General features: G+C 43.1%; 1 protein-coding gene across 2 annotated transcripts in view; it reads right to left on the bottom strand.

Moving 5' to 3' along the window:
* plxnb2b (plexin b2b) overlaps positions 1-14773 on the bottom strand; it is a 155369-nt gene extending 140596 nt beyond the window's left edge. For both annotated transcript variants that reach the window (XM_061721087.1, XM_061721086.1), the window contains exon 1: positions 14215-14773. The gene's annotated coding sequence lies outside the window, so the exon portion shown is untranslated. The remainder of the gene's footprint in view (positions 1-14214) is intronic.

Consider the following 14773-nt stretch of genomic DNA (forward strand, 5'->3'; position numbering starts at 1 on the left):
GAGTAGTGACTAATCACCCATCTGGAGCAGTCATGCCCAGGTCTGGATGACAAAGCATCCATGCTCACAAATGTAGGCTAATGCCCTTCACAACAAAGGGCTTAGGCTGCATTACAACCAAACAGATAGGTCTAAGGATAGGGAGTGGGTGCAGCTTATGACCTGAATCAGACAAGCACGGACATGGAGGAAGCAAGTGACATCACAGATAAGAGGAATGTACATAGGCTAGTTGCTAGTGGCTTACATAAAGCTGACAAGTCAGCCTGTACGTGCACTTGATTTCAATAACTGCTCACATAATCAAGGGCAGCAAGAGGGCAAAGGCAAAATAGAGGGAGAAGCGCTTTCAATGAGACAAGGCCAGTTTATAAAGTGAAAAATCCACTGTGGCGTCCCCACAGGGTTTTGATGACCCCCCTCTCTTCACAAAATATTAGCACGTCGGCAGTGGCAGGTGTGAGCCACACTCTCTCAGAGCAGACCATGGGTTAGAGCTTTTCCTCAAAATGTCTCAACCACTCTGGTAAGCTGTTTCCCCGGCAGAGCCAGCCAGACTGCTGGGCTCCATGATCCAGGTAAGTCTCCTACTTGTGAGAAGGCCCTGATAAAACAAAAGCCAGGTTCAGAATACAGGATGAGGTTGGATTAGAGCCAGGACCCATTAGCAAGCAGTGAGTCTGACACAACGGACAGAAAGACTACGGTTTCAAAGGTGTAGAAGGGCTTGAAGAAAGCTCCAGCGTGGCGTGCTCGGCAGCTGTTTCATTCAGGCCTTCAGATAACAACCCCCTGTCCAGACTGGCTACTGCAACATGAATGCAAATCTCTTTCTTTGATAGTCTACACCTAGCTCATGAAAAAACTAGCTAAAGTGACCCTCTCTTGTTCATTTCTTAGCCGATCAAGACTGTGGATTCGTGTGTGTGCTGCTGAGAAGAATCTCAATGTTCTAGTGAGCACTTTGATTAATGTGCATCCTTACCAAATAGTATATGACAGTATGGTTAATAACCAAATAAAAAACTTAAGCACTTGAGCTATCAGGAAGAGCCAGCACTATGAACAGACAAAGATCTTGCTAATGGCCTTCGTCATATCATTTAGTATACAGCCCCTTGCAGATCCAGGATCACTCCAAAGCTCCAAAGACTGGGAAGAAGTGACACTTTCATTACTCAAGAGATAACACCCTAAGAATATTTTCAACTGGATGAGTTTTGGCTTTAAGCTCCCATTGTGACTAAGCACACAAAAGGTATATCAATGTTGGACTTTTTGGACAATGAATACTGAGGTAATTAAATTCACTTTTTCTATTTAGTGCATGAATGTAGCCACTTGACTAAATTTATGGGCACTGTAACTAACAGATGGGGGAACAGGCGCATAACCCCAACAGCACAGGCCTTTCATTTTGTTTTGAGTTTCGGAGAAAATTCTTGGCAGTGTGACTCACGTTTCAATTATAAATCAGTGAAACAAACAAGTGATTTTTTTTTTTTTTTTAATGCTGCTGAGAAACCATCTGGCTTTGAGTGCTGCTTGAGCTTAATCAGTCACAGATTCAAGTAGACATTGCTCTGCTGGCTCACCTATCACATACTGACCATTGCAATCACCAAAAACAACAATCCCTTACATCTGTGACTCTGGCCCGGTCCCATTAAAAACCCATCACACCCACTACTGCCACGCTATGCTTTCTGCACACAAAACCCATTGCTGTAATTGGTTCCACTGCACCCTTTACCAACTTTGAACAAGCCAACCGGCAAATGCAAACTAGTCCGTCGAAGCTGGGGCAGAACCATATCCTAGTCATGTCTCAGAAATAAAGACAAAAAAAAATAAACAAATCAAGAATTGCAAATTTTTCCCAGACATGGGTAAGAAGTCAAAACAGAGGATAATCAGATGACGAATAAATAGGGGCAAAATGGGGAAAAAAAATAGACCAAGATCAGGTAAAAACCAAACTTTGTTCGTTATCTGCCATGGAGAGCTACAGGCGATGAAGCGCATCTATGAAGTCAAGGCATGCAACCAGATGAGAACACACTCCATCACAAACAGACAGAGAGGTGTGGTTGTAAAGAGGATCTGATGTTTAACGATGGCCGCTGTGAAGGCCACAACCATGTCATTACCCCAGCCAGTGAAGAAGAGGAACTCGAGGGCCTGGTATTCTCAGACTTGTAAGTCAGTAGGGAGATCATTTATGTGAAGATGTTGGACTGTGACAGGAAGATAAACAGAGGAAAGGCGAAAAAGTTAGACGTGAAACTGTATGACAGTAGAGATGAATGTATTCTATCAAGGCTTAGCTCTAGTTTGAGCCAGTATCTTAAAGATGTTTGACATACCAGAGCAGCAAGCGTGTCTGGACTGGGATGAGACAGAGAAAATGCTAGTAAAGCCCTTCGGCTCTCTGAGAAACACCACATCGCCGTCACTGTTAGACATAAGACAGTCACGATGGAGTCACAATGGAAAAGAAATTGCAATAAGAGCAGAGGGGTTGGAATGATAGTTTAGTATGGAGGCAAAAATAATTTATGAGAAAAATAAATTACTAATTATATACACCAAGACACAATAGAAACTCACAATCAGTCATAATTGTTTCTTGGTGTGACATGACTGCAGATAAACACTATAACTGATTTACTGAACTGACTTTTGTTAATTACAGCACTGATTATGCTGCGACAAAGAATGACAAGCATATGCAGAGTACTACCCTTAAAAATAGCTACTTTACTACTCGAAATCAGAAACGTGGGGAGGATATGGAGAACGCAAATTAAAAAGAATCGAGCCGCAGTAATTCTTAGATTTAATTTGACTTATTTCTTTGCACTGTATGAACCCCAAATAATCTAGGATTTTTTTTCACTTCAGGGTTGCAACAAATCAGAAAAGGAAATTTCCAACAGGCGATGTCAACAAGCGATAGCAATGATCATTTGGCACAAAAGCAGCATCCAAGAAAGGAAGAATATTTGAAAAAGTAAAAGATGTGTGAGATATTACTGAAATGTACAAAAATAATGTACCTCAAAGACGTTTTTAAAACGACTTCCTCATTGCTCATTTTGCGCTGCATTATATCAGGAGAAATGTCCATGTTTTAAAGGCAGGGATGCAAACCTAACCTGGACAAACACAATCACTCTAGCAAACCTTCATCAAGCCCTACAATAGGGAGCTACATTCAGAAATGCCACCTAAAACCTTTGTACGAAAGAAGAAGCTGTATATTAGCCTTTTCCAGAGGCAGAGTCAATGACTCTGAACTCTGGGACATCTGGTATGCACCATCACATATTGGGAATGTGTCTAGTAGTCACACAAATAAGTATCCCCATTCTTTTTTTGGAAGAAATAGGCACTTAATGCTCTGAGCCAAAGATAAAAAGGACCATCCAGACTGCTGTCAGCAACAAGTGTCTGTGAGGGCATGAGGATGCATTAGTGTTCTTGGCAAAAGCTATTAACACTTCTGTGATGGCAGTATTAACGCTGACAAGTACACTGAATGTTTAGGGCAATGTGTGCTGCATTCAAAATGAATGATGAATGGGCTTGTTGAAAAATGCTTATATATTCTGGGCCATCCGTACATTTTTCTGCACACATTATAAAGACTGGCCTGCCTGCAGTCTTGGCCTGTATAAATACAGTGGAGAGTTTTGAGTTGAAAAATGTCTCCATACTACTGCATACCTTTAGATATGTTTTTTTAGAAGAAACCTGAACATCTAAAATACTTCATTTGGTATCATAAATGCCTTTTAAGTCCAATTAAAAGCAAAGGCAACATCACAAAGTGGGACAAAGTGGTGTTGCAGACCTAAAAAGCAAAACGTTGATGTATATTAAAGAATTAAAGTTCATGAGAACAAACATGAAGTGTCTTGGGTTCATTCTGTCTTCCTTATTTATGCCTTTTACATATTGTCTAACATTAGTTGTTTCTTCCAACTAATGTCAGGTTTTATAAACTGATTGTTCCTGGATGAAAACAGAAGAACAGTGTGTAGACGATTCACCCTTTCTGCGCTTCATACCAAAGCCGAACACTAAGATACTCGTATAATATATATAAAACCTTCACCTCCATTACATTCTGTATAGCAACAAAAATAAACCTTAAAAATGATCTAAATCCCTTTGTGGGAAAAGTTTTGGGTGGAAGTGTTTGTGAATAAGAGGAGGTTAGACACTGAACAAAAGGGCTTACTGGGAGCTGGTTCTGGACATATAAGGAAGGCGGCTGAGGACAGCACACTTAATGGAAGTGACAGTCAGCAGATACGGGCCAGTCCGCTCCATCCACAATTGCTACCGCCACCTCCTCGGGCAGCCCAAAAAAGAAAAGAAAAGAAAAGGGAGAAAAAGAGAAAAGAATCCCCCACACCCGCACCGCATTTGCTGATTACATACAATACAGACTACCATAGCGAGAGGATGGGGAGGAGCAGGGGGAGTGAATAGAAGGAGCGCACTGGCAGGGCCTACTTTTAGATAGCGTGGTTATCAGTGAAAGAAGGATTGAGAGAAACAAAGAGGAAGTTTACTTGCTTTGTTTTATCTGTAAGGGCATTAAACTGAGAGGCACACAGGGGACAAGACTCCCAGAGTAAAGAAAAAGCCCATTCAGAGGAAAAAGAGAAAATGTCCAAAGTCAGGCAACCTTCAGATGTGTTCTGTCTCTCCAAGTCTCTCACACACAGACACACACTTTGCCCTTGGCTCAAAGTCATCCCTGGTTCATGGTCGCTGGCTTTGATAAAGAGTCTGGGCCTTGGAACCAGTTACTAACGACCCAGAAAGCTTTTCGTCAGGCTATTGGTGCAGCTTGATATGTGGCGGCGAGAGAAGCTGTCACTGGGATAGAAACTGAATGTGGCCTTTGATAAAACACTCAAAGAGGGATAAAAACAGAACTGAAAGTAGGCAACCCATTAGGCTGGGACAGAAAGTAAGGAAGATAGAGGGGGCCAGGCGATGGCAGCTGAGGGTATGTCGTCCTTGACCCCATGGGATGACGCTCAAGCCAGGGGGTGAGGCAAGTTTGAGGGCACAGCAACCACCAGGTGTGAGCTGGAGAGGGATGAGAGGCATGTCGATGAGGGTATCCCTTCCCCCCCTATCCCACCACTACCAAACACAGCAGCCAGGGAGCCTGCTGGATCCAACTAATCAGAGAACTTAGCCGCTGACCTCTCCACAGGCTCCATACCTTTTAATGAGATCCATGCCTTTGATTTGTCTAGGTGCCTTGAGGACGAGGCAAATCACGCACAATCTCAGATGCACACATCCACATAAGTGTGTGGACGTTGCCAACTGTAGATGGACACCTCCACATGTACTCAGCTGTGTTCACAAAGACACACATGAGATGTATACAGCTGAAATAATGAACACTCTAGTCCACAGCGGCTGAGAGATCTTATGCATGTACACACAAAGCACAGGGGAAGGGGACAGACGGCGGCAGACTGTAAAGGGAGAAAAAAAATAGCCTGAGAACTAAGTGAAGCCAACTAATCAACACACATAAGGAGTGACAGAAACACACAGACCTAAGCTGAGCACAGCTCAAGGACACAACACTCACCTTGTTAAGAGAAAGCCAAAGGAGGTGCAGGTGAGATTGGATCCAGACATGCTTGCTCACAGGTAAAATTGAATTATTGATTAGCCAACAGATTGTGTTATGAGGAATTCATGGATCCACACCGTAGCTGCCCAACTCCCTGTGGGTGAAAGACTGTGTGTGGAATCTCGACACTTGTATACATTTGTGTATTTGCGCATTTGGCTGTGTGCCGGTGTAGCAGGCTGCCCTGGTGAAAGTCCAAGTTATATTCTGTGCTCAGAATGGGCAGTGTGGGCCCGCACTAAGACGAGACAGAGCAAACAGTGAATCGATCAGGCTGACTCGGGCGATGCATACAGAAGGGAGGCTTTGCCCTCGCTGCGCTGAAAGGGCTTTAACTACTCGCACACGGAGTGGCTTTTGCTCCAGCACTCAGGCAACAGCGCAACCCTCAGCTCTTAATGCAACCAATAGAAAGGGAGGAAATGGGATTTTTATTTGTCTGAGTTCCACTGGTGGTCTACCCTTGCTAATAATCCAATGAAACAAAGTATTGCTTAGCGTGTCCTCTCGTATTCACATTAACACCAGCCACAACTTGAGGTGCAAGCAGTCAGACAAAGGTCTGATTGTATTCTCTCACAAAGCTGTGACACAATAGCTCATATTTCAATACTTCCTCAATAATGAATGACATGAGGAACAGAGACATTTTCCTGAACCGTGCCATATTACGATTTGCCACAACGTTAAACAGGGTGGAGATGTCACATTTACGAGCCCCTCAAATACTACCATATTCATGAGAAAAAAGTAAATGTTTTATGGAAAGCAGAAATAACTTTAGTCTCTGACACTCTATATATTTAATGACATGTTGAATCTAAGTGGGAAAACTGTAGCCAGATGAAATTCGACATCGCTTTAATCCACTCTAATCAGATTTCCCATCCTCAAGAAATACATGTTTTTTGCTTAGAACCAGAGCGTATTTTATAATCCAACTGCTCTTGTGATTTGGACATGCTTTGTTTACATCTTCAGTGGAGAACAGGTGTCTGGCTTTAGCAAACTCCACAAGGGGGAATACTGTTTTGTTTTAAACTCCAAACATTAAGAAATGAATGAGAATCAAGGACAAAGAAGAAGATGTGACTTAGTTTTTCCATAGCTGTAAGAGACAACTAACTATTAATATTTCAGAAACAGACATGGAGGAATGCATGATGAATTCCTGACAGCAGACAAAAACACGCGCCGGAAATGAAACAGAACAGAACCTGGTTAGAAATCAAAACATTGGCCGAGGGAGAAGCACGGACACGTCAGTGCACATGTACTGTTGATGTTATAGGAACGATTACAAAGACTTCTTAATGGAGGTCTGGAGTGATGGATAAAATGCTACTCTAGTCTGGTCACACCACCAACTGGCACCAATCACCAAGCACACATCCTCTCTTACATCCCACATTTTGCTTTGGTCCATCATTCGACTGCTGCACACATCTTTTCCGCAGGAAGTTGAAAGAGGATGGGAGGGTAAATGGGGAAAACGTCTCCTTAAGAGACTTTCAAAATGTGCAGGTCCAATTTGGCGGATTGTGTTCTGTAAACAGAGTAACAGCAGCTTGTTTTCAAAGAATGCACCAGAGAGCAGCATTAGGTCGCTTGCTGCGCAGGGGGAAAAAAAGAAAAAAAAAGAAAGAGGAGGCAAGGTCCTGGTAATAAGGTTCTGTAACCCCAGCAGCAGATCCACTATGGCTAATGACTGTAATTAAAGAGCTCTGTTCCACTGAGGGATGTGACGTTGGCGCAGCTCAGACAGGACGCAGGAGAGACGTAGTCGCAGCAGACTGAAAGACCACAGGCCTGAGTTTAAAAACTTTTCAGGCTCAACGTATCGGCGGCTAAGTGGTCGGCTAGCGTGTGTTATGAGAGCTTGTAAATATTTAGGCATTCCTACAAGGGCATGTGGTTGCCACTCTGTCGTCATTGCTCCCAAGCCTATCATTTGGTTTAGTTAGAGGTTGAAAAACCCAGTGTGGACCAACTGTAAACACTGATCCGTCAAAAGGGGAAAGAGTGGGAAACAGTATGTCACAGGACAAAAATAAACCATACCAGAAGAAGTTATCTGCATGACCATCACATGCCTGACCAGCTGTATAAAAATTGCTAAAAGCGAAGGAATAAGAGAAAAATTTGCTGCAACTGTGTCTACATAACTTGCAGATACCAGCAAAAACATCTACCAAGCTTCCCTTTTCGATTCCATGTAAAACAATGAAAGTGGAAACAAAACTGGGTACCTCTGAGGCTGCCAGATGAGTCAGTGAAGAATAATGCATGTCACCATGGCTGCGTGAATAGGAGAGTGAGGCTGGGGGGCAAACACAGACACCCAAGACACAGAGCTATGATGACACCTCCACAGATCTGCACTTCAGCAGACAGCTCCGTGCCCTAGGCAGGTTTGAAGCACCAGGATTAATGTCCACGTAGACCACAGACACACTGCGTAATAAGAACAGAAAGAAGAGAGTTGAAAAAGGTAATGGAATACAAGACAAAAGATAAAGAGGTTCTGCTGATAAAAAGAACTGGGAACTAAGTTTGGTGATGGAAATGTTAACGGGAAGTTACGAACACAAGGACTTTGTTTAGTTCTACGATGTTCTAGCACAAGGTTTATGGCTGTCTGAGGAAGCATGACAATTTTTTCTCTTTATCATCACCCCCTCGCCATTAAAAAAAATAAAAACTAGTCCACAGGTCTACTTTTAGTAAACAAGAATGCCCAAACACGTCAAGGTCAGTACTGAGATAGCGTCACACCAATGCCCTAAAAAAAAAAAGTATTGTAACACATTATTCAACAAATACGCCTCTAGAATTGTTATATTTGCTAATTTTAGTGCTTTTATGTTTATGCGTTTGTTTTTGTGCTCATATTTTACTCATCTTGTCCCTGTGGAATCACTCCAGTGGGGACCAATTAAAAAAAAAAAAGAAGTTGTATTTTAACCGTATACACAGGTACACCTGGTATACCTATTGAAGTGGCCAGTGGTAATGAGCATATATACACTTTTTAACCACCTCTGCTTAGCAATTTTTTTTTTTGCAACCAGTGGTCACTGGCAAAATGTCAGTCTCCAATGGTGAGGCCATTTCTTTGGCAGTATTTTACTGCAGCTGAGACCGCTGCCACAGTAAAACGGTCTGTCAGTTTACAGATGAGAAGCAACAGAGCCCGTGGCATTTAACTAGATTCTCAGCAACTTTAACAATTGCGGTATGAACAGGTTTTAATAGGTCCCTCTTGGATCATAGGCTACTGAAAGGCCACTATACCCATCTCATCTAACAAAGACAAGGACATGATACACACAAAAGAAGGATTTTCATAATGCCATTTCATTTTGAATCACAGTAAAGGCAGATAACCTTGCCTATATAAACTGCATTAACCCAGCTCTATTATAGGGGCTGTGAATGTACTGTAGATCCAGGTAATGCAGAAAAAAAAACACGTGGCTATATTTGTGTAATGAAAAGTTGAATGAACTACATTTTGAATACAGGCACACATAATACATTACAATATAATTATTCACTATTTGATTTTACGGGGGGAAAAAAAACAGCATTTGAGGGTTGAGGCGTTTTCCGGCTTTACACTAACAAGTATGGGTTTGTGGAAAACAAATAATTCCGGCACAATCAGAATGTGCCAGACATCAAATTTTGACGGAAACAGACAAACAAGGGACAGACATCCAACCTCCAGCAGTGATGCCTGCCGCCCCCATGTCCACTTCCACCTGCCAGGACGTTTCAACACATGCCAGAGATAATAAGGACAGCATATGGTTCTTCAAGATCTATATATTTCTATTGCTATTTTAGATCTGTCAGCATTCTTCATATTGCAGTTTTTCCAAACACATTTAATAATAACATTCAAAATAAGTGTAATAGAGTTCCTTTCTAAAAATCAAGATCTATATAAAAATAAGGTGTTTTATTCTGATAAAATTTGAGAAGTGAACAGTCTCTATATCAAATAGCTGAACAAAAAAAAAAATATGATATGCTTCATGCCAACCAGCTAGGTAAATCAACCATCTACCTAAAAAAAGGACTGACATTTTCAAACATGTGATGCTCTGCAGGTGACTTATTGATCCAAGACCCAATTTTATTTCCCTGACAAACTTGCACTTGGAGAAACCATCCCTTCGCGGCTTCCTCAGTTTGCCAGATTATCTTCACCCTGTGCTATCTCAGGTTGGTGTGACCTTCATCTCCAGCTGCTGCCAGTGCATTGACCCTTCATGCATCTGTCACCCACCGTTTCTGGCTGAGCCTCACTTTCAGTAGTTTATAATTAATCACCCAGTGTAGATGCAAAATAGGAGGGGGCAAAAAAGCTAATAAGTCGACAGCCACTGCCACATTAACATCAACCAGCTGGGCGTCATATTAGCTGTAAACCAGAGGTGATTATTAAAAATGATCTTGGCAGGAGTAAATTGGTCAGTTTGAGGATTAACTGTGAAATGACTCGCATGGATAAAAATGAATTGCATCCACTGTTGCCTTAGCTAGGATTAAATGCCACTCAACATAGACAAACTCAGTGAAGAACAAAACGTGCAGAGATAATGCATTACAGGTGGAGTAAGAAGCTCTACACAATTTCCATTATTCTGTGGTTAGTATAAGCCTAAGTCCATTTCAAACCAAAAGCTCTCTGAGGCAGATATCAGGAAGCTGCCAAATCCTGCACAGGCACCCTCAATTTGCACAGAAATGAACTGTCGACTCATCTTCGATATGTTACAGAGAGAGATCTGAGACGTTTTTTTCATCATAACCAAAGGGAGGTGGACTCAACATAGCCTGTCACATTACACTAAATAAAGCAGGCACAACTGACTGAAGTGTTTAAATGGATAGTATTTGTGTAGGAATGTGTGCCAGACTCAATTATCAAAGCCAAAAATAAATTAACTTTCTGCTCTCTTTTCTCCTGCCAATAAAAAAAAAAACTTGAAAAGAAAGCATCTGACTATGATTTCTCTAAATAGGAGGCAAGGTGACCCTTTGCTAACATCACTCCTGAATGTTGTCAGAAAACTTTTCTGTGGAAATGTGTGTGTTTGTGTGTTTGTGTGTCTGTGTGTGGGGGGGGTTCCTGGGTGTGAAATTTTGCTTGTGGCCTGAGTAGGCAGGCTGCCTGACATGCCTCCAGTAAGCAGGCAGCATCAAAAGCCAGTTTCTGTTTCAGCCACAGCAAAGTGGGTGAAAGGGAGGAGACCGAGGCAGATGTCTGTAATCCATTTCCATATTTCCATCACAAGCTTTCAGTCCTCACCAATATAACCAGTCTTTATTCTTGTTTCCAAAAGGCCCTTCAAGACACAAGTGGAGATCATGATCTCATCCAATCCAACTTTTACGTCACATATGCCTTTGCCTAGCTCTTAACCTCATATCAAACCAATGCACTTTTTAAAAAGATACTAGGATGTCTCTGTTCTTGCACAGAACATCCTGCCCCACAACCTTTCAACTAAGCAATCAAGGAAGTACCCATCCCATGCGAGTCATTTACCACTTCTAGAAGTGTGTGAGTGTTTTTAAATGGTTCATCATGCTACTCTTACTCATGCTCTCAGCACTATCAGAGGAAGGGGGAGTCAAAAAAGTGAGTATAGAGGTTAGGGCCAGGGGTAGTGGTGAGAGGAGCAGCGGGAGAAACCAGCATGAATTGGCAGCTCCAATAGGTTGACAGTGTGGTGTAGCTGGTAGTGGATGTAGGGATAAAAGACAGTGTGAGCTGAGAGACTGTCAAGGTTGTTTTGGAGGTAAATGTGCACCCTGCTGAGCAGTACTTGGCCATAATGTCTCAAGCTAAAATACTCAGCTTGGAAGCCTGTAGAAAACCATAGATTGACATGCACTTTATCTCTCGCTGGTGGCTGCAACGAAATGTAATGCACTTCCCTCTATAAAACCCATCTCATAGCTTGCTGCTGGGGAATTTAGACTGAAAATTAAACACAGAAACACCTGCCGGTTATACACCCATTTTATTATTTCTGATCGAGTGCTTGTGAGAAAGGGGAAAGGTGTAAAGTGGCAAGAGTAGCAAGAGTTTACATGTTATAACGCCACATCAGTTCTTGAGAAAGTGGCAGAAGAAAGGAAGCAGCTGAGGGGTTTTTTGTTTTGATAGGACAGGGTCTGCAAGTCTAAGGGCAAGGGTGACCACTGTAACACCCAGCGGAGATGAGATCAGAAATCCACCTCTGCATGTCGTCTCTTCATCACAGGATAATCCTCAGACATGAAAAGATGGGTGTATCTCCAATTTAAAGAAAATCTCTATTCCCCTGGATCCTTCAACCGACTAATGCCAAGCTGACACACCCTTTCTATCTGCCCACACTCCCTGGAAAACTATGTGTACTTTAAGCAAGCAAGAGGAACAAGGTAACGCATGTGGATCTTTGTCAGGTGCGGCACACCTCTTTAATAAGCAGGAAGTTTACAGAGTTCAGCCTTCAGTGGGAAAACAGTCAAACAATACCGCATAAGTAGGTCTAAAAGATAAAAGACTGCAATGATGATTTAGATTATATCCTGTGTGGGGTAGGGACAGCAAAAAGGGAGATTAACTCCTGATTTAAAATGAGCCACTCCCACATGAACAATGGCATAAATATTCATATGCCAGTTTGTTTTGTGCTGTGTTTTTGCCTGTATGCCGCTGACAGGACACTGGGATTGCTCGTTGTTTGCGAGGATTATGGTTTCATTTACTAAATGAAAAATGACAGGGGTCAGTAATCCATGTGCGAGGGAAACAAAAGAGAGAGGAGATGAGTATAAAATTATATGACCTCAGAAATATTGCCATACAGACAGAAAAGTGGTGCTCACTTCCAGGAGTTGACAGTTTACGCAGTGACACAGGAAAAAGGTACGTTGAACTTTAACTCAACAAAAGTATGAAACGGCTTAACAGCAGAGCAATGGTTGCAAGGCATAACATGCACTACCTCTGATTATTAGTAGGTCAAAGGCGATTTTGGCGTGTTCTTAAAACACTCAGAGTGACTCTTATTGGAAGGTTTTATTTCCACAGCTAGTTTCCTGTTATCCATGAGCTGGCTTAATGGTTTGCCTTTTTCCTTGCATTATAAGTTATGAGTTTGTGCTCAGCTTTGGAGATTGTTTTGCAGAACCGTCAAACACCAACATGACCTGAATGAGAAATGTCTCCCATTCACTTGTCCTGAAAAGAGCGTCTATGATGAAGCAGTGTGCTACGCTTGTCTTCTTCACCCTTGCGGGGAGCAGGAGAAAACATTTATCAGCACTCTCTTCTGTGCAGATAAGGTGTCCATTTATTCAGAGTAAAAGAGATAAACAATGAATGAAGTATTGTGGGGCAAAAAAGAAAGTGAAAGTAAGAAAGAACGAAAGAGAGAAAGAAGCTGGTGGAAGAAGAAAAAGGAAGAGGATAAGGAACCAGCTTACTTTTGCACTGCTTGCAGATGGCATCTCTCCCTGTACAATCAAGAGACTGGAGGGCAGAGCCCCCTACTCCAACCCCCTCAAGCCACATTTCCGGCTTTCATGCACCCCCCCCTTGCCTGCGCTAATCCATTCCCACTATGAGACTTTTTGCATAATGTTACTTAATAGGAATAATCCGCAGGAGTATGAGCATTCGATGTACAGTAGGTTCATCGACCGGGGAAGGGCTGCAAATAAAAAGACGATTTAAAAATGGCAACAAGGCAGTACAGTGGTCTGTTGAGGGCTGCGCCAGGGACAGAGGGATACAGACCGACTTAACTGCACTGGAGACTCAACAGGGGCATGAATAGTGCTTCTGTCTCCTTGTTCTCCACAAGAAAGGAGGAGACGGAGAGATACAAAGAGGAAAAACAAACATGAGGCATGGCTCTCTACTACATCTGTCTTCTCAAATGCAGCTTGACTGCCAGAGGTGAGGAACTCGGGCTTGCGTGCCCATTTCTCTCAGAAATTGCTTGTGGGGATAGACCGCCTCCTGTGAGATGTCTGGGCAGATGCTGTGGCTGTAGAGCAACAGAGATGAAATGAATGGTTTAAGGAAAAGCATGTCTTCAGGGGCAATTTGACCCTCAGATATCAATCAGCTGTTGAGTTCGAGAACAAGTTTTGCTCCCAGACAGTCATGAGTGAGACTGTGAAGCATGGCATGATACATCTCATAATTTCTGCACAATAACTTTTTTTTTTTCAGTAACCCGCACGGTCTGTTGAGCGTGAGTCACAAACATTATAATGTCTCGGTCGGTTATAACTTTTCCACACTTTTTCAGGACGCTGTTTATACATAAAACACAGGACTTGTTTTTTTTTTTGTTTTTTTTCTGGAGACAGCACAACTACCAACGCAGCACAGTAGCGGCGTTGGTGGGATTCCTCCCACATACAGTGTCCCTAACCTACATTATAGTCTACGGAAACTGGCTTCTCCTATTTACGGGAGTCAGAAATGTGATGAAAGAACAACCAAAGCTTTGCCCGGAACTCACCTTCAGGGAGAAAGCGCGGAGAGAGAAGTTGCACAAGCGCCAACAGACCAAACAGCCCTTTCCCGTCGCAATTAGTATCGTTCTTTAGAGAAACAACCTACGTCCATGAGCAAGTTCACATGTCCTCGCGAGTCCCGCGAGGAGGGTTTTTGGGGGAAAAAGGCACTACTCCGTAGAAATCCGGGATTTCGAGTTGACCGAACTGTCGTCGAGAGGCGACACCGTCAACTCCTTCAACAAAAGAGTCTCAGGTCTGAGATATCGGGACTTTCTCCACGCCCAGGTGCCGAGTCACATGGTAACCTCCCAGGTACGCGCGCGTGCTCGCGTGTCTCAGCTCGCTTGGCAGCAACACACCTGTGGGATGCGCTCACGCGGTCGCCCCGACCCTCATAGCGCCTGGAAAACACGGTGGTTTGCAATTCGAGGAGGAGGAGGAGGCGGGGATGGAGGGAGGGAGAGAGGGAGGGAGAAACGCACACAGAAGGGGAGAACAGAAGCGGCCGAGGACGGGAGGGAAAGTCGCCTCCCCTCCCACTTCACACTCCCAGCGAAGCGG

The sequence above is a fragment of the Cololabis saira genome, chromosome 5 (assembly GCF_033807715.1).
Source record: "Cololabis saira isolate AMF1-May2022 chromosome 5, fColSai1.1, whole genome shotgun sequence".
NCBI classification, from domain to species: domain Eukaryota; kingdom Metazoa; phylum Chordata; class Actinopteri; order Beloniformes; family Belonidae; genus Cololabis; species Cololabis saira.